The following is a 21,162-nucleotide window of genomic DNA, read 5'->3' as shown; positions in this document are numbered from 1 at the left end:
CTTCAAATACAAGAACTTTTCGTGGTTTTGTTGATTTTCAGCAAATGAACATATTTCAGCGAGCAAGAAGTTTTTTCTTTAATAGCGTCAGATTTTATCTTAAAATACAAGAACTTTTCGTGGTTCTTGTCAATTTTTGTTGGTTTTCATCTAATGAACTTATTTCAGTCAGCTAGATCTTTCTTCTTCAAAGCAAAAAGATTTTATCTTCAAATTCAAGAACTTTTCGTGGTTTTGTTGGTTTTCAGCAAATGAACATATTTCAGCGAGCTAGAAGTTTTTTCTTCAATAGCGTCAGATTTTATCTTGAAATACAAGAACTTTTCGTGGTTCTTGTCAATTTTTGTTGGTTTTCATCTAATGAACTTCTTTCAGTCAGCTCGATCTTTCTTCCTCAAAGCAAAAAGATTTTATCTTCAAATACAAGAACTTTTCGTGGTTTTGTTGATTTTCAGCAAATGAACATATTTCAGCGAGCTCAAAGTTTTTTCTTTAATAGCGGAAGGTTTTATCTTAAAATACAAGAACCTTTCGTGGTTCTTGTCAATTTTTGTTGGTTTTCATCTAATGAACTTATTTCAGTCAGCTGGATCTTTCTTCTTCAAAGCAAAAAGATTTTATCTTCAAATACAAGAACTTTTCGTGGTTTTGTTGGTTTTCAGCAAAAGAACATGTTTCAGCGAGCGAGAAGTTTTTTCTTCAATAGCGTCAGATTTTATCTTAAAATTCAAGAACTTTTCGTGGTTCTTGTCAATTTTGGTTGGTTTTCATCTAATGAACTTGTTTCAGTCAGCTAGATCTTTCTTCTTTAATGCAAAAAGATTTTATCTTCAAATACAAGAACTTTTCGTGGTTTTGTTGATTTTCAGCAAATGAACATATTTCAGCGAGCTCAAAGTTTTTATCTTTAATAGCGGAAGATTTTATCTTAAAATACAAGAACTTTTCGTGGTTCTTGTCAATTTTTGTTGGTTTTCATCTAATGAACTTATTTCAGTCAGCTGGATCTTTCTTCTTCAAAGCAAAAAGATTTTATCTTCAAATTCAAGAACTTTTCGTGGTTTTGTTGGTTTTCAGCAAAAGAACATATTTCAGCGAGCAAGAAGTTTTTTCTTTAATAGCGTCAGATTTTATCTTAAAATACAAGAACTTTTCATGGTTCTTGTCAATTTTTGTTGGTTTTCATCTAATGAACTTGTTTCAGTCAGCTGGATCTTTCTTCTTCAAAGCAAAAAGATTTTATCTTCAAATACAAGAACTTTTCGTGGTTTTGTTGGTTTTCAGCAAATGAACATATTTCAGCGAGCTAGAAGTTTTTTCTTCAATAGCGGAAGATTTTATCTTGAAATACAAGAACTTTTCGTGGTTCTTGTCAATTTTTGTTGGTTTTCATCTAATGAACTTATTTCAGTCAGCTCGATCTTTCTTCCTCAAAGCAAAAAGATTTTATCTTCAAATACAAGAACTTTTCGTGGTTTTGTTGATTTTCAGCAAATGAACATATTTCAGCGAGCTCAAAGTTTTTTCTTTAATAGCGGAAGGTTTTATCTTAAAATACAAGAACCTTTCGTGGTTCTTGTCAATTTTTGTTGGTTTTCATCTAATGAACTTATTTCAGTCAGCTAGATCTTTCTTCTTCAAAGCAAAAAGATTTTATCTTCAAATACAAGAACTTTTCGTGGTTTTGTTGGTTTTCAGCAAATGAACATATTTCAGCGAGCTAGAAGTTTTTTCTTCAATAGCGTCAGATTTTATCTTAAAATACAAGAACTTTTCGTGGTTCTTGTCAATTTTGGTTGGTTTTCATCCAATGAACTTGTTTCAGTCAGCTAGATCTTTCTTCTTTAATGCAAAAAGATTTTATCTTCAAATACAAGAACTTTTCGTGGTTTTGTTGATTTTCAGCAAATGAACATATTTCAGCGAGCTCAAAGTTTTTTCTTTAATAGCGGAAGCTTTTATCTTAAAATACAAGAACCTTTCGTGGTTCTTGTCAATTTTTGTTGGTTTTCATCTAATGAACTTATTTCAGTCAGCTGGATCTTTCTTCTTCAAAGCAAAAAGATTTTATCTTCAAATTCAAGAACTTTTCGTGGTTTTGTTGGTTTTCAGCAAATGAACATATTTCAGCGAGCTTGAAGTTTTTTCTTCAATAGCGTCAGAATTTATCTTAAAATACAAGAACTTTTCGTGGTTCTTGTCAATTTTTGTTGGTTTTGATCGGATGAACTTCTTTCAGACAGCTCGATCTTTCTACCTCAAAGCAAAAAGATTTTATCTTCAAATACAAGAACTTTTCGTGGTTCTTGTCAATTTTTGTTGGTTTTCATCTAATGAACTTATTTCAGTCAGCTAGATCTTTCTTCTTCAAAGCAAAAAGATTTTATCTTCAAATACAAGAACTTTTCGTGGTTTTGTTGATTTTCAGCAAATGAACATATTTCAGCGAGCTCAAAGTTTTTTCTTTGATAGCAGAAGATTTTATCTTAAAATACAAGAACTTTTCGTGGTTCTTGTCAATTTTTGTTGGTTTTCATCTAATGAACTTATTTCAGTCAGCTAGATCTTTCTTCTTCAAAGCAAAAAGATTTTATCTTCAAATACAAGAACTTTTCGTGGTTTTGTTGGTTTTCAGCAAATGAACATATTTCAGCGAGCTAGAAGTTTTTTCTTCAATCGCGTCAGATTTTATCTTAAAATACAAGAACTTTTCGTGGTTCTTGACAATTTTTGTTGGTTTTCATCTAATGAACTTGTTTCAGTCAGCTAGATCTTTCTTCTTTAATGCAAAAAGATTTTATCTTCAAATACAAGAACTTTTCGTGGTTTTGTTGATTTTCAGCAAATGAACATATTTCAGCGAGCTCAAAGTTTTTTCTTTAATAGCGGAAGATTTTATCTTAAAATACAAGAACTTTTCGTGGTTCTTGTCAATTTTTGTTGGTTTTCATCTAATGAACTTATTTCAGTCAGCTAGATCTTTCTTCTTCAAAGCAAAAAGATTTTATCTTCAAATACAAGAACTTTTCGTGGTTTTGTTGGTTTTCAGCAAATGAACATATTTCAGCGAGCTAGAAGTTTTTTCTTCAATCGCGTCAGATTTTATCTTAAAATACAAGACCTTTTCGTGGTTCTTGTCAATTTTTGTTGGTTTTCATCTAATGAACTTATTTCAGTCAGCTGGAGCTTTCTTCTTCAAAGCAAAAAGATTTTATCTTCAAATTCAAGAACTTTTCGTGGTTTTGTTGGTTTTCAGCAAATGAACATATTTCAGCGAGCTTGAAGTTTTTTCTTCAATAGCGTCAGATTTTATCTTAAAATACAAGAACTTTTCGTGGTTCTTGTCAATTTTTGTTGGTTTTGATCTGATGAACTTCTTTCAGTCAGCTCGATCTTTCTACCTCAAAGCAAAAAGATTTTATCTTCAAATACAAGAACTTTTCGTGGTTTTGTTGGTTTTCAGCAAATGGACATATTTCAGCGAGCTCAAAGTTTTTTCTTTAATAGCGGAAGATTTTATCTTAAAATACAAGAACTTTTCGTGGTTCTTGTCAATTTTTGTTGGTTTTCATCTAATGAACTTATTTCAGTCAGCTAGATCTTTCTTCTTCAAAGCAAAAAGATTTTATCTTCAAATACAAGAACTTTTCGTGGTTTTGTTGGTTTTCAGCAAATGAACATATTTCAGCGAGCGAGAAGTTTTTTCTTCAATCGCGTCAGATTTTGTCTTAAAATACAAGAACTTTTCGTGGATCTTGTCAATTTTTGTTGGTTTTCATCTAATGAACTTATTTCAGTCAGCTGGATCTTTCTTCTTCAAAGCAAAAAGATTTTATCTTCAAATTCAAGAACTTTTCGTGGTTTTGTTGGTTTTCAGCAAATGAACATATTTCAGCGAGCTTGAAGTTTTTTCTTCAATAGCGTCAGAATTTATCTTAAAATACAAGAACTTTTCGTGGTTCTTGTCAATTTTTGTTGGTTTTGATCGGATGAACTTCTTTCAGACAGCTCGATCTTTCTACCTCAAAGCAAAAAGATTTTATCTTCAAATACAAGAACTTTTCGTGGTTCTTGTCAATTTTTGTTGGTTTTCATCTAATGAACTTATTTCAGTCAGCTAGATCTTTCTTCTTCAAAGCAAAAAGATTTTATCTTCAAATACAAGAACTTTTCGTGGTTTTGTTGATTTTCAGCAAATGAACATATTTCAGCGAGCTCAAAGTTTTTTCTTTGATAGCAGAAGATTTTATCTTAAAATACAAGAACTTTTCGTGGTTCTTGTCAATTTTTGTTGGTTTTCATCTAATGAACTTATTTCAGTCAGCTAGATCTTTCTTCTTCAAAGCAAAAAGATTTTATCTTCAAATACAAGAACTTTTCGTGGTTTTGTTGGTTTTCAGCAAATGAACATATTTCAGCGAGCTAGAAGTTTTTTCTTCAATCGCGTCAGATTTTATCTTAAAATACAAGAACTTTTCGTGGTTCTTGACAATTTTTGTTGGTTTTCATCTAATGAACTTGTTTCAGTCAGCTAGATCTTTCTTCTTTAATGCAAAAAGATTTTATCTTCAAATACAAGAACTTTTCGTGGTTTTGTTGATTTTCAGCAAATGAACATATTTCAGCGAGCTCAAAGTTTTTTCTTTAATAGCGGAAGATTTTATCTTAAAATACAAGAACTTTTCGTGGTTCTTGTCAATTTTTGTTGGTTTTCATCTAATGAACTTATTTCAGTCAGCTAGATCTTTCTTCTTCAAAGCAAAAAGATTTTATCTTCAAATACAAGAAATTTTCGTGGTTTTGTTGGTTTTCAGCAAATGAACATATTTCAGTGAGCTTGAAGTTTTTTCTTCAATAGTGTCAGCATTTATCTTAAAATACCAGAACTTTTCGTGGTTCTTGTCAATTTTTGTTGGTTTTGATCTGATGAACTTCTTTCAGTCAGCTCGATCTTTCTACCTCAAAGCAAAAAGATTTTATCTTCAAATACAAGAACTTTTCGTGGTTTTGTTAATTTTCAGCAAATGAACATATTTCAGCGAGCGAGAAGTTTTTTCTTTAATAGCGTCAGATTTTATCTTAAAATACAAGAACTTTTCATGGTTCTTGTCAATTTTTGTTGGTTTTCATCTAATGAACTTGTTTCAGTCAGCTAGATCTTTCTTCTTTAATGCAAAAAGATTTTATCTTCAAATACAAGAACTTTTCGTGGTTTTGTTGATTTTCAGCAAATGAACATATTTCAGCGAGCAAGAAGTTTTTTCTTTAATAGCGTCAGATTTTATCTTAAAATACAAGAACTTTTCGTGGTTCTTGTCAATTTTTGTTGGTTTTCATCTAATGAACTTATTTCAGTCAGCTAGATCTTTCTTCTTCAAAGCAAAAAGATTTTATCTTCAAATTCAAGAACTTTTCGTGGTTTTGTTGGTTTTCAGCAAATGAACATATTTCAGCGAGCTAGAAGTTTTTTCTTCAATAGCGTCAGATTTTATCTTGAAATACAAGAACTTTTCGTGGTTCTTGTCAATTTTTGTTGGTTTTCATCTAATGAACTTCTTTCAGTCAGCTCGATCTTTCTTCCTCAAAGCAAAAAGATTTTATCTTCAAATACAAGAACTTTTCGTGGTTTTGTTGATTTTCAGCAAATGAACATATTTCAGCGAGCTCAAAGTTTTTTCTTTAATAGCGGAAGGTTTTATCTTAAAATACAAGAACCTTTCGTGGTTCTTGTCAATTTTTGTTGGTTTTCATCTAATGAACTTATTTCAGTCAGCTGGATCTTTCTTCTTCAAAGCAAAAAGATTTTATCTTCAAATACAAGAACTTTTCGTGGTTTTGTTGGTTTTCAGCAAAAGAACATGTTTCAGCGAGCGAGAAGTTTTTTCTTCAATAGCGTCAGATTTTATCTTAAAATTCAAGAACTTTTCGTGGTTCTTGTCAATTTTGGTTGGTTTTCATCTAATGAACTTGTTTCAGTCAGCTAGATCTTTCTTCTTTAATGCAAAAAGATTTTATCTTCAAATACAAGAACTTTTCGTGGTTTTGTTGATTTTCAGCAAATGAACATATTTCAGCGAGCTCAAAGTTTTTATCTTTAATAGCGGAAGATTTTATCTTAAAATACAAGAACTTTTCGTGGTTCTTGTCAATTTTTGTTGGTTTTCATCTAATGAACTTATTTCAGTCAGCTGGATCTTTCTTCTTCAAAGCAAAAAGATTTTATCTTCAAATTCAAGAACTTTTCGTGGTTGTGTTGGTTTTCAGCAAATGAACATATTTCAGCGAGCTTGAAGTTTTTTCTTCAATAGCGTCAGAATTTATCTTATAATACCAGAACTTATCGTGGTTCTTGTCAATTTTTGTTGGTTTTGATCTGATGAACTTCTTTCAGTCAGCTCGATCTTTCTACCTCAAAGCAAAAAGATTTTATCTTCAAATACAAGAACTTTTCGTGGTTTTGTTGATTTTCAGCAAATGAACATATTTCAGCGAGCAAGAAGTTTTTTCTTTAATAGCGTCAGATTTTATCTTAAAATACAAGAACTTTTCATGGTTCTTGTCAATTTTTGTTGGTTTTCATCTAATGAACTTGTTTCAGTCAGCTGGATCTTTCTTCTTCAAAGCAAAAAGATTTTATCTTCAAATACAAGAACTTTTCGTGGTTTTGTTGGTTTTCAGCAAATGAACATATTTCAGCGAGCTAGAAGTTTTTTCTTCAATAGCGGAAGATTTTATCTTGAAATACAAGAACTTTTCGTGGTTCTTGTCAATTTTTGTTGGTTTTCATCTAATGAACTTATTTCAGTCAGCTCGATCTTTCTTCCTCAAAGCAAAAAGATTTTATCTTCAAATACAAGAACTTTTCGTGGTTTTGTTGATTTTCAGCAAATGAACATATTTCAGCGAGCTCAAAGTTTTTTCTTTAATAGCGGAAGGTTTTATCTTAAAATACAAGAACCTTTCGTGGTTCTTGTCAATTTTTGTTGGTTTTCATCTAATGAACTTATTTCAGTCAGCTAGATCTTTCTTCTTCAAAGCAAAAAGATTTTATCTTCAAATACAAGAACTTTTCGTGGTTTTGTTGGTTTTCAGCAAATGAACATATTTCAGCGAGCTAGAAGTTTTTTCTTCAATAGCGTCAGATTTTATCTTAAAATACAAGAACTTTTCGTGGTTCTTGTCAATTTTGGTTGGTTTTCATCCAATGAACTTGTTTCAGTCAGCTAGATCTTTCTTCTTTAATGCAAAAAGATTTTATCTTCAAATACAAGAACTTTTCGTGGTTTTGTTGATTTTCAGCAAATGAACATATTTCAGCGAGCTCAAAGTTTTTTCTTTAATAGCGGAAGCTTTTATCTTAAAATACAAGAACCTTTCGTGGTTCTTGTCAATTTTTGTTGGTTTTCATCTAATGAACTTATTTCAGTCAGCTAGATCTTTCTTCTTCAAAGCAAAAAGATTTTATCTTCAAATACAAGAACTTTTCGTGGTTTTGTTGGTTTTCAGCAAATGAACATATTTCAGCGAGCTGGAAGTTTTTTCTTCAATAGCGTCAGATTTTATCTTAAAATACAAGAACTTTTCATGGTTCTTGTCAATTTTTGTTGGTTTTCATCGAATGAACTTATTTCAGTCAGCTGGATCTTTCTTCTTCAAAGCAAAAAGATTTTATCTTCAAATACAAGAACTTTTCGTGGTTTTGTTGGTTTTCAGCAAATGAACATATTTCAGCGAGCTCGAAGTTTTTTCTTCAATAGCGTCAGATTTTATCTTAAAGTACAAGAACTTTTCGTGGTTCTTGTCAATTTTTGTTGGTTTTCATCTAATGAACTTATTTCAGTTAGCTAGATCTTTCTTCTTTAATGCAAAAAGATTTTATCTTCAAATACAAGAACTTTTCGTGGTATTGTTGATTTTCAGCAAATGAACATATTTCAGCGAGCTCAAAGTTTTTTCTTTAATAGCGGAAGATTTTATCTTAAAATACAAGAACTTTTCGTGGTTCTTGTCAATTTTTGTTGGTTTTCATCTCATGAACTTATTTCAGTCAGCTAGATCTTTCTTCTTCAAAGCAAAAAGATTTTATCTTCAAAAACAAGAGCTTTTCGTGGTTTTGTTGGTTTTAAGCAAATGAACATATTTCAGCGAGCAAGAAGTTTTTTCTCCAATCGCGTCAGATTTTGTCTTAAATTACAAGAACTTTTCGTGGTTCTTGTCAATTTTTGTTGGTTTTCATCTAATGAACTTATTTCAGTCAGCTAGATCTTTCTTCTTCAAAGCAAAAAGATTTTATCTTCAAATACAAGAACTTTTCGTGGTTTTGTTGGTTTTCAGCAAATGAACATATTTCAGCGAGCTAGAAGTTTTTTCTTCAATCGCGTCAGATTTTGTCTTAAAATACAAGAACTTTTCGTGGTTCTTGTCAATTTTTGTTGGTTTTCATCTAATGAACTTATTTCAGTCAGCTAGATCTTTCTTCTTCAAAGCAAAAAGATTTTATCTTCAAATTGAAGAACTTTTCGTGGTTTTGTTGGTTTTCAGCAAATGAACATATTTCAGCGAGCTTGAAGTTTTTTCTTCAATAGCGTCAGAATTTATCTTAAAATACCAGAACTTTTCGTGGTTCTTGTCAATTTTTGTTGGTTTTGATCTGATGAACTTCTTTCAGTCAGCTCGATCTTTCTACCTCAAAGCAAAAAGATTTTATCTTCAAATACAAGAACTTTTCGTGGTTTTGTTAATTTTCAGCAAATGAACATATTTCAGCGAGCGAGAAGTTTTTTCTTTAATAGCGTCAGATTTTATCTTAAAATACAAGAACTTTTCATGGTTCTTGTCAATTTTTGTTGGTTTTCATCTAATGAACTTGTTTCAGTCAGCTAGATCTTTCTTCTTTAATGCAAAAAGATTTTATCTTCAAATACAAGAACTTTTCGTGGTTTTGTTGATTTTCAGCAAATGAACATATTTCAGCGAGCAAGAAGTTTTTCCTTTAATAGCGTCAGATTTTATCTTAAAATACAAGAACTTTTCGAGGTTCTTGTCAATTTTTGTTGGTTTTCATCTAATGAACTTATTTCAGTCAGCTCGATCTTTCTTCCTCAAAGCAAAAAGATTTTATCTTCAAATACAAGAACTTTTCGTGGTTTTGTTGATTTTCAGCAAATGAACATATTTCAGCGAGCTCAAAGTTTTTTCTTCAATAGCGGAAGGTTTTATCTTAAAATACAAGAACCTTTCGTGGTTCTTGTCAATTTTTGTTGGTTTTCATCTAATGAACTTATTTCAGTCAGCTAGATCTTTCTTCTTCAAAGCAAAAAGATTTTATCTTCAAATACAAGAACTTTTCGTGGTTTTGTTGGTTTTCAGCAAAAGAACATGTTTCAGCGAGCTAGAAGTTTTTTCTTCAATAGCGTCAGATTTTATCTTAAAATTCAAGAACTTTTCGTGGTTCTTGTCAATTTTGGTTGGTTTTCATCTAATGAACTTGTTTCAGTCAGCTAGATCTTTCTTCTTTAATGCAAAAAGATTTTATCTTCAAATACAAGAACTTTTCGTGGTTTTGTTGATTTTCAGCAAATGAACATATTTCAGCGAGCTCAAAGTTTTTATCTTTAATAGCAGAAGATTTTATCTTAAAATACAAGAACTTTTCGTGGTTCTTGTCAATTTTTGTTGGTTTTCATCTCATGAACTTATTTCAGTCAGCCAGATCTTTCTTCTTCAAAGCAAAAAGATTTTATCTTCAAATTCAAGAACTTTTCGTGGTTTTGTTGGTTTTCAGCAAATGAACATATTTCAGCGAGCTTGAAGTTTTTTCTTCAATAGCGTCAGAATTTATCTTATAATACCAGAACTTTTCGTGGTTCTTGTCAATTTTTGTTGGTTTTGATCTGATGAACTTCTTTCAGTCAGCTCGATCTTTCTACCTGAAAGCAAAAAGATTTTGTCTTCAAATACAAGAACTTTTCGTGGTTTTGTTAATTTTCAGCAAATGAACATATTTCAGCGAGCGAGAAGTTTTTTCTTTAATAGCGTCAGATTTTATCTTAAAATACAAGAACTTTTCATGGTTCTTGTCAATTTTTGTTGGTTTTCATCTAATGAACTTGTTTCAGTCAGCTGGATCTTTCTTCTTTAATGCAAAAAGATTTTATCTTCAAATACAAGAACTTTTCGTGGTTTTGTTGATTTTCAGCAAATGAACATATTTCAGCGAGCAAGAAGTTTTTTCTTCAATAGCGTCAGATTTTATCTTAAAATACAAGAACTTTTCATGGTTCTTGTCAATTTTTGTTGGTTTTCATCGAATGAACTTATTTCAGTCAGCTGGATCTTTCTTCTTCAAAGCAAAAAGATTTTATCTTCAAATTCAAGAACTTTTCGTGGTTTTGTTGATTTTCAGTTCTTGTATTTTAAGATAAAATCTTCCGCTATTAAAGAAAAAACTTTGAGCTCGCTGAAATATGTTCATTTGCTGAAAATCAACAAAACCACGAAAAGTTCTTGTATTTGAAGATAAAATCTTTTTGCATTAAAGAAGAAAGATCTAGCTGACTGAAACAAGTTCATTAGATGAAAACCAACAAAAATTGACAAGAACCACGAAAAGTTCTTGTATTTTAAGATAAAATCTGACGCGATTGTAGAAAAAACTTCCAGCTCGCTGAAATATGTTCATTTGCTGAAAACCAACAAAACCACGAAAAGTTCTTGTATTTGAAGATAAAATCTTTTTGCTTTGAAGAAGAAAGATCCAGCTGACTGAAATAAGTTCATTAGATGAAAACCAACAAAAATTGACAAGAACCACGAAAAGTTCTTGTATTTTAAGCTAAAATCTTCTGCTATTAAAGAAAAAACTTTGAGCTCGCTGAAATATGTTAATTTGCTGAAAATCAACAAAACCACGAAAAGTTCTTGTATTTGAAGATAAAATCTTTTTGCATTAAAGAAGAAAGATCTGGCTGACTGAAACAAGTTCATTAGATGAAAACCAACAAAAATTGACAAGAACCACGAAATGTTCTTGTATTTTAAGATAAAATCTGACGCTATTAAAGAAAAAACTTCTCGCTCGCTGAAATATGTTCATTTGCTGAAAATTAACAAAACCACGAAAAGTTCTTGTATTTGAAGATAAAATCTTTTTGCTTTGAGGTAGAAAGATCGAGCTGACTGAAAGAAGTTCTTCAGATCAAAACCAACAAAAATTGACAAGAACCACGAAAAGTTCTTGTATTTTAAGATAAAATCTGACGCTATTGAAGAAAAAACTTCTCGCTCGCTGAAATATGTTCATTTGCTGAAAATTAACAAAACCACGAAAAGTTCTTGTATTTGAAGATAAAATCTTTTTGCTTTGAGGTAGAAAGATCGAGCTGACTGAAAGAAGTTCTTCAGATCAAAACCAACAAAAATTGACAAGAACCACGAAAAGTTCTTGTATTTTAAGATAAAATCTGACGCTATTGAAGAAAAAACTTCAAGCTCGCTGAAATATGTTCATTTGCTGAAAACCAACAAAACCACGAAAAGTTCTTGAATTTGAAGATAAAATCTTTTTGCTTTGAAGAAGAAAGATCCAGCTGACTGAAATAAGTTCATTCGCTGAAAACCAACAAAAATTGACAAGAACCACGAAAAGTTCTTCTATTTTAAGATAAAATCTGACGCGATTGAAGAAAAAACTTCTTGCTCGCTGAAATATGTTCATTTGCTGAAAACCAACAAAACCACGAAAAGTTCTTGTATTTGAAGATAAAATCTTTTTGCTTTGAAGAAGAAAGATCTAGCTGACTGAAATAAGTTCATTCGATGAAAACCAACAAAAATTGACATGAACCAAGAAAAGTTCTTGTATTTTAAGATAAAATCTTCAGCTATTAAAGAAAAAACTTTCAGCTCGCTGAAATATGTTCATTTGCTGAAAACCAACAAAACCACGAAAAGTTCTTGTATTTGAAGATAAAATCTTTTTGCATTAAAGAAGAAAGATCTAGCTGACTGAAACAAGTTCATTAGATGAAAACCAACAAAAATTGACAAGAACCACGAAAAGTTCTTGTATTTTAAGATAAAATCTGACGCTATTAAAGAAAAAACTTCTCGCTCGCTGAAATATGTTCATTTGCTGAAAATTAACAAAACCACGAAAAGTTCTTGTATTTGAAGATAAAATCTTTTTGCTTTGAGGTAGAAAGATCGAGCTGACTGAAAGAAGTTCTTCAGATCAAAACCAACAAAAATTGACAAGAACCACGAAAAGTTCTTGTATTTTAAGATAAAATCTGACGCTATTGAAGAAAAAACTTCAAGCTCGCTGAAATATGTTCATTTGCTGAAAACCAACAAAACCACGAAAAGTTCTTGAATTTGAAGATAAAATCTTTTTGCTTTGAAGAAGAAAGATCCAGCTGACTGAAATAAGTTCATTCGATGAAAACCAACAAAAATTGACAAGAACCACGAAAAGTTCTTCTATTTTAAGATAAAATCTGACGCGATTGAAGAAAAAACTTCCAGCTCGCTGAAATATGTTCATTTGCTGAAAACCAACAAAACCACGAAAAGTTCTTGTATTTGAAGATAAAATCTTTTTGCTTTGAAGAAGAAAGATCTAGCTGACTGAAATAAGTTCATTAGATGAAAACCAACAAAAATTGACAAGAACCACGAAACGTTATTGTATTTTAAGATAAAATCTGACGCGATTGAAGAAAAAACTTCTAGCTCGCTGAAATATGTTCATTTGCTGAAAACCAACAAAACCACGAAAAGTTCTTGTATTTGAAGATAAAATCTTTTTGCTTTGAAGAAGAAAGATCTAGCTGACTGAAATAAGTTCATTAGATGAAAACCAACAAAAATTGACAAGAACCACGAAAAGTTCTTGTATTTTAAGATAAAATCTTCTGCTATCAAAGAAAAAACTTTGAGCTCGCTGAAATATGTTAATTTGCTGAAAATCAACAAAACCACGAAAAGTTCTTGTATTTGAAGATAAAATCTTTTTGCATTAAAGAAGAAAGATCTAGCTGACTGGAACAAGTTCATTAGATGAAAACCAACAAAAATTGACAAGAACCACGAAAAGTTCTTGTATTTGAAGATAAAATCTTTTTGCTTTGAGGTAGAAAGATCAAGCTGACTGAAACAAGTTCATTCGATGAAAACCAACAAAAATTGACAAGAACCACGAAAAGTTCTTGTATTTTAAGATAAAATCTGACGCGATTGAAGAAAAAACTTCTCGCTCGCTGAAATATGTTCATTTGCTGAAAACCAACAAAACCACGAAAAGTTCTTGTATTTGAAGATAAAATCTTTTTGCTTTGAAGAAGAAAGATCTAGCTGAGTGAAACAAGTTCATTAGATGAAAACCAACAAAAATTGACAAGAACCACGAAAAATTCTTGTATTTTAAGATAAATTCTGACGCTATTGAAGAAAAAACTTCTCGCTCGCTGAAATATGTTCATTTGCTGAAAACCAACAAAACCACGAAAAGTTCTTGAATTTGAAGATAAAATCTTTTTGCTTTGAAGAAGAAAGATCTAGATGACTGAAATAAGTTCATTAGATGAAAACCAACAAAAATTGACAAGAACCACGAAAAGTTCTTGTATTTTAAGATAAAATCTTCTGCTATTAAAGAAAAAACTTTGAGCTCGCTGAAATATGTTAATTTGCTGAAAATCAACAAAACCACGAAAAGTTCTTGTATTTGAAGATAAAATCTTTTTGCATTAAAGAAGAAAGATCTAGCTGACTGAAACAAGTTCATTAGATGAAAACCAACAAAAATTGACAAGAACCACGAAAAGTTCTTGTATTTTAAGATAAAATCTGACGCTATTAAAGAAAAAACTTTGAGCTCGCTGAAATATGTTCATTTGCTGAAAACCAACAAAACCACGAAAAGTTCTTGTATTTGAAGATAAAATCTTTTTGCATTAAAGAAGAAAGATCTAGCTGACTGAAACAAGTTCATTAGATGAAAACCAACAAAAATTGACAAGAACCACGAAAAGTTCTTGTATTTTAAGATAAAATCTGACGCTATTAAAGAAAAAACTTCTCGCTCGCTGAAATATGTTCATTTGCTGAAAATTAACAAAACCACGAAAAGTTCTTGTATTTGAAGATAAAATCTTTTTGCTTTGAGGTAGAAAGATCGAGCTGACTGAAAGAAGTTCTTCAGATCAAAACCAACAAAAATTGACAAGAACCACGAAAAGTTCTTGTATTTTAAGATAAAATCTGACGCTATTGAAGAAAAAACTTCAAGCTCGCTGAAATATGTTCATTTGCTGAAAACCAACAAAACCACGAAAAGTTCTTGAATTTGAAGATAAAATCTTTTTGCTTTGAAGAAGAAAGATCCAGCTGACTGAAATAAGTTCATTCGATGAAAACCAACAAAAATTGACAAGAACCACGAAAAGTTCTTCTATTTTAAGATAAAATCTGACGCGATTGAAGAAAAAACTTCCAGCTCGCTGAAATATGTTCATTTGCTGAAAACCAACAAAACCACGAAAAGTTCTTGTATTTGAAGATAAAATCTTTTTGCTTTGAAGAAGAAAGATCTAGCTGACTGAAATAAGTTCATTAGATGAAAACCAACAAAAATTGACAAGAACCACGAAAAGTTCTTGTATTTTAAGATAAAATCTTCTGCTATTAAAGAAAAAACTTTGAGCTCGCTGAAATATGTTAATTTGCTGAAAATCAACAAAACCACGAAAAGTTCTTGTATTTGAAGATAAAATCTTTTTGCATTAAAGAAGAAAGATCTAGCTGACTGAAACAAGTTCATTAGATGAAAACCAACAAAAATTGACAAGAACCACGAAAAGTTCTTGTATTTTAAGATAAAATCTGACACTATTAAAGAAAAAACTTCTCGCTCGCTGAAATATGTTCATTTGCTGAAAACCAACAAAACCACGAAAAGTTCTTGTATTTGAAGATAAAATCTTTTTGCATTAAAGAAGAAAGATCTAGCTGACTGAAACAAGTTCATTAGATGAAAACCAACAAAAATTGACAAGAACCACGAAAAGTTCTTGTATTTTAAGATAAAATCTTCTGCTATCAAAGAAAAAACTTTGAGCTCGCTGAAATATGTTCATTTGCTGAAAATCAACAAAACCACGAAAAGTTCTTGTATTTGAAGATAAAATCTTTTTGCATGAAAGAAGAAAGATCCAGCTGACTGAAACAAGTTCATTAGATGAAAACCAACAAAAATTGACAAGAACCACGAAAAGTTCTTGTATTTGAAGATAAAATCTTTTTGCTTTGAGGTCGAAAGATCTAGCTGACCGAAACAAGTTCATTAGATGAAAACCAACAAAAATTGACAAGAACCACGAAAAGTTCTTGTATTTTAAGATAAATTCTGACGCTATTGAAGAAAAAACTTCTCGCTCGCTGAAATATGTTCATTTGCTGAAAACCAACAAAACCACGAAAAGTTCTTGAATTTGAAGATAAAATCTTTTTGCTTTGAAGAAGAAAGATCTGGATGACTGAAATAAGTTCATTAGATGAAAACCAACAAAAATTGACAAGAACCACGAAAAGTTCTTGTATTTTAAGATAAAATCTTCTGCTATTAAAGAAAAAACTTTGAGCTCGCTGAAATATGTTAATTTGCTGAAAATCAACAAAACCACGAAAAGTTCTTGTATTTGAAGATAAAATCTTTTTGCATTAAAGAAGAAAGATCTAGCTGACTGAAACAAGTTCATTAGATGAAAACCAACAAAAATTGACAAGAACCACGAAAAGTTCTTGTATTTTAAGATAAAATCTGACGCTATTAAAGAAAAAACTTTGAGCTCGCTGAAATATGTTCATTTGCTGAAAATCAACAAAACCACGAAAAGTTCTTGTATTTGAAGATAAAATCTTTTTGCATTAAAGAAGAAAGATCTAGCTGACTGAAACAAGTTCATTGGATGAAAACCAACAAAAATTGACAAGAACCACGAAAAGTTCTTGTATTTTAAGATAAAATCTGACGCTATTAAAGAAAAAACTTCTCGCTCGCTGAAATATGTTCATTTGCTGAAAATTAACAAAACCACGAAAAGTTCTTGTATTTGAAGATAAAATCTTTTTGCTTTGAGGTAGAAAGATCGAGCTGACTGAAAGAAGTTCTTCAGATCAAAACCAACAAAAATTGACAAGAACCACGAAAAGTTCTTGTATTTTAAGATAAAATCTGACGCTATTGAAGAAAAAACTTCAAGCTCGCTGAAATATGTTCATTTGCTGAAAACCAACAAAACCACGAAAAGTTCTTGAATTTGAAGATAAAATCTTTTTGCTTTGAAGAAGAAAGATCCAGCTGACTGAAATAAGTTCATTCGCTGAAAACCAACAAAAATTGACAAGAACCACGAAAAGTTCTTCTATTTTAAGATAAAATCTGACGCGATTGAAGAAAAAACTTCTAGCTCGCTGAAATATGTTCATTTGCTGAAAACCAACAAAACCACGAAAAGTTCTTGTATTTGAAGATAAAATCTTTTTGCTTTGAAGAAGAAAGATCTAGCTGACTGAAATAAGTTCATTAGATGAAAACCAACAAAAATTGACAAGAACCACGAAAAGTTCTTGTATTTTAAGATAAAATCTTCAGCTATTAAAGAAAAAACTTTCAGCTCGCTGAAATATGTTCATTTGCTGAAAATCAACAAAACCACGAAAACTTTGAGCTCGCTGAAATATGTTCATTTGCTGAAAATCAACAAAACCACGAAAAATTCTTGTATTTTAAGATAAATTCTGACGCTATTGAAGAAAAAACTTCTCGCTCGCTGAAATATGTTCATTTGCTGAAAACCAACAAAACCACGAAAAGTTCTTGAATTTGAAGATAAAATCTTTTTGCTTTGAAGAACAAAGATCTAGATGACTGAAATAAGTTCATTAGATGAAAACCAACAAAAATTGACAAGAACCACGAAAAGTTCTTGTATTTTAAGATAAAATCTTCTGCTATTAAAGAAAAAACTTTGAGCTCGCTGAAATATGTTAATTTGCTGAAAATCAACAAAACCACGAAAAGTTCTTGTATTTGAAGATAAAATCTTTTTGCATTAAAGAAGAAAGATCCAGCTGACTGAAACAAGTTCATTAGATGAAAACCAACAAAAATTGACAAGAACCACGAAAAGTTCTTGTATTTTAAGATAAAATCTGACGCTATTAAAGAAAAAACTTTGAGCTCGCTGAAATATGTTCATTTGCTGACTGAAATCAGTTCATTAGATGAAAACCAACAAAAATTGACAAGAACCACGAAAAGTTCTTGTATTTTAAGATAAAATCTGACGCTATTGAAGAAAAAACTTCTCGATCGCTGAAATATGTTCATTTGCTGAAAATCAACAAAACCACGAAAAGTTCTTGTATTTGAAGATAAAATCTTTTTGCTTTGAAGAAGAAAGATCTAGCTGACTGAAATAAGTTCATTAGATGAAAACCAACAAAAATTGACCAGAACCACGAAACGTTCTTGTATTTTAAGATAAAATCTTCCGCTATTAAAGAAAAAACTTCTCGCTCGCTGAAATATGTTCATTTGCTGAAAATTAACAAAACCACGAAAAGTTCTTGTATTTGAAGATAAAATCTTTATGCTTTGAGGTAGAAAGATCGAGCTGACTGAAAGAAGTTCATCAGATCAAAACCAACAAAAATTGACAAGAACCAAGAAAAGTTCTTGTATTTTAAGATAAAATCTGACGCTATTGAAGAAAAAACTTCAAGCTCGCTGAAATATGTTCATTTGCTGAAAACCAACAAAACCACGAAAAGTTCTTGAATTTGAAGATAAAATCTTTTTGCTTTGAAGAAGAAAGATCCAGCTGACTGAAATAAGTTCATTCGATGAAAACCAACAAAAATTGACAAGAACCACGAAAAGTTCTTGTATTTTAAGATAAAATCTGACGCTATTGAAGAAAAAACTTCTAGCTCGCTGAAATATGTTCATTTGCTGAAAACCAACAAAACCACGAAAAGTTCTTGAATTTGAAGATAAAATCTTTTTGCTTTGAAGAAGAAAGATCCAGCTGACTGAAATAAGTTCATTCGATGAAAACCAACAAAAATTGACAAGAACCACGAAAAGTTCTTGTATTTTAAGATAAAATCTTCTGCTATTAAAGAAAAAACTTTGAGCTCGCTGAAATATGTTAATTTGCTGAAAATCAACAAAACCACGAAAAGTTCTTGTATTTGAAGATAAAATCTTTTTGCATTAAAGAAGAAAGATCTAGCTGACTGAAACAAGTTCATTAGATGAAAACCAACAAAAATTGACAAGAACCACGAAAAGTTCTTGTATTTTAAGAAAAAATCTGACGCTATTAAAGAAAAAACTTTGAGCTCGCTGAAATATGTTCATTTGCTGAAAATCAACAAAACCACGAAAAGTTCTTGTATTTGAAGATAAAATCTTTTTGCATTAAAGAAGAAAGATCTAGCTGACTGAAACAAGTTCATTAGATGAAAACCAACAAAAATTGACAAGAACCACGAAAAGTTCTTGTATTTTAAGATAAAATCTGACGCTATTAAAGAAAAAACTTTGAGCTCGCTGAAATATGTTCATTTGCTGAAAATCAACAAAACCACGAAAAGTTCTTGTATTTGAAGATAAAATCTTTTTGCATTAAAGAAGAAAGATCTAGATAACTGAAACAAGTTCATTAGATGAAAACCAACAAAAATTGACAAGAACCACAAAAAGTTCTTGTATTTTAAGATAAAATCTGACGCTATTGAAGAAAAAACTTCTAGCTCGCTGAAATATGTTCATTTGCTGAAAACCAACAAAACCACGAAAAGTTCTTGTATTTGAAGATAAAATCTTTTCGCTTTGAAGAAGAAAGATCTAGCTGACTGAAATAAGTTCATTAGATGAAAACCAACAAAAATTGACAAGAACCACGAAAAGTTCTTGTATTTTGAGATAAAATCTTCTGCTATGAAAAAAAAAACTTTGAGCTCGCTGAAATATGTTCATTTGCTGAAAATCAACAAAACCACGAAAAGTTCTTGTATTTGAAGATAAAATCTTTTTGCATTAAAGAAGAAAGATCTAGCTGACTGAAATAAGTTCATTCGATGAAAACCAACAAAAATTGACAAGAACCACGAAAAGTTCTTGTATTTTAAGATAAAATCTGACGCTATTGAAGAAAAAACTTCTAGCTCGCTGAAATATGTTCATTTGCTGAAAACCAACAAAACCACGAAAAGTTCTTGTATTTGAAGATAAAATCTTTTTGCTTTGAAGAAGAAAGATCTCGCTGACTGAAATAAGTTCATTCGATGAAAACCAACAAAAATTGACAAGAACCACGAAAGGTTCTTGTATTTTAAGATAAAATCTGACGCTATTGAAGAAAAAACTTCTCGCTCGCTGAAATATGTTCATTTGCTGAAAATCAACAAAACCACGAAAAGTTCTTGTATTTGAAGATAAAATCTTTTTGCATTAAAGAAGAAAGATCGAGCTGACTGAAACAAGTTCATTAGATGAAAACCAACAAAAATTGACAAGAACCACGAAAAGATCTTGTATTTTAAGATAAAATCTGACGCAATTAAAGAAAAAACTTCTTGCTCGCTGAAATATGTTCATTTGCTGAAAATCAACAAAACCACGAAAAGTTCTTGTATTTGAAGATAAAATCTTTTTGCATTAAAGAAGAAATATCTAGCTGACTGAAACAAGTTCATTAGATGAAAACCAACAAAAATTGACAAGAACCACGAAAAGTTCTTGTATTTTAAGATAAAATCTGACGCGATTGAAGAAAAAACTTCTAGTTCGCTGAAATATGTTCATTTGCTGAAAACCAACAAAACCACGAAAAGTTCTTGTATTTGAAGATAAAATCTTTTTGCTTTGAAGAAGAAAGATCCAGCTGACTGAAATAAGTTCATTAGATGAAAACCAACAAAAATTGACAAGAACCACGAAAAGTTCTTGTATTTTAAGATAAAATCTTCTGCTATTAAAGAAAAAACTTTGAGCTCGCTGAAATATGTTAATTTGCAGAAAATCAACAAAACCACGAAAAGTTCTTGTATTTGAAGATAAAATCTTTTTGCTTTGAGGTAGAAAGATCGAGCTGACTGAAAGAAGTTCTTCAGATCAAAACCAACAAAAATTGACAAGAACCACGAAAAGTTCTTGTATTTTAAGATAAAATCTGACGCTATTGAAGAAAAAACTTCAAGCTCGCTGAAATATGTTCATTTGCTGAAAACCAACAAAACCACGAAAAGTTCTTGAATTTGAAGATAAAATCTGACGCTATTGAAGAAAAAACTTCTAGCTCGCTGAAATATGTTCATTTGCTGAAAACCAACAAAACCACGAAAAGTTCTTGTATTTGAAGATAAAATCTTTTTGCTTTGAAGAAGAAAGATCTAGCTGACTGAAATAAGTTCATGAGATGAAAACCAACAAAAATTGACAAGAACCACGAAAGGTTCTTGTATTTTAAGATAAAACCTTCCGCTATTAAAGAAAAAACTTTGAGCTCGCTGAAATATGTTCATTTGCTGAAAATCAACAAAACCACGAAAAGTTCTTGTATTTGAAGATAAAATCTTTTTGCATTGAAGAAGAAAGATCCAGCTGACTGAAATAAGTTCATTGGATGAAAACCAACAAAAATTGACAAGAACCATGAAAAGTTCTTGTATTTTAAGATAAAATCTTCTGCTATGAAAAAAAAAACTTTGAGCTCGCTGAAATATGTTCATTTGCTGAAAATCAACAAAACCACGAAAAGTTCTTGTATTTGAAGATAAAATCTTTTTGCATTAAAGAAGAAAGATCTAGCTGACTGAAATAAGTTCATTCGATGAAAACCAACAAAAATTGACAAGAACCACGAAAAGTTCTTGTATTTTAAGATAAAATCTGACGCTGTTGAAGAAAAAACTTCTCGCTCGCTGAAATATGTTCATTTGCTGAAAACCAACAAAACCACGAAAAGTTCTTGCATTTGAAGATAAAATCTTTTTGCTTTGAAGAAGAAAGATCTCGCTGACTGAAATAAGTTCATTTGATGAAAACCAACAAAAATTGACAAGAACCACGAAAGGTTCTTGTATTTTAAG

Source organism: Heptranchias perlo, chromosome 6 (genome assembly GCF_035084215.1).
Source record: "Heptranchias perlo isolate sHepPer1 chromosome 6, sHepPer1.hap1, whole genome shotgun sequence".
Taxonomy (NCBI): Eukaryota; Metazoa; Chordata; class Chondrichthyes; order Hexanchiformes; family Hexanchidae; genus Heptranchias; species Heptranchias perlo.
The sequence above is the reverse complement of the archived record's forward strand: the minus strand, read 5'-3'. Positions refer to the sequence as shown.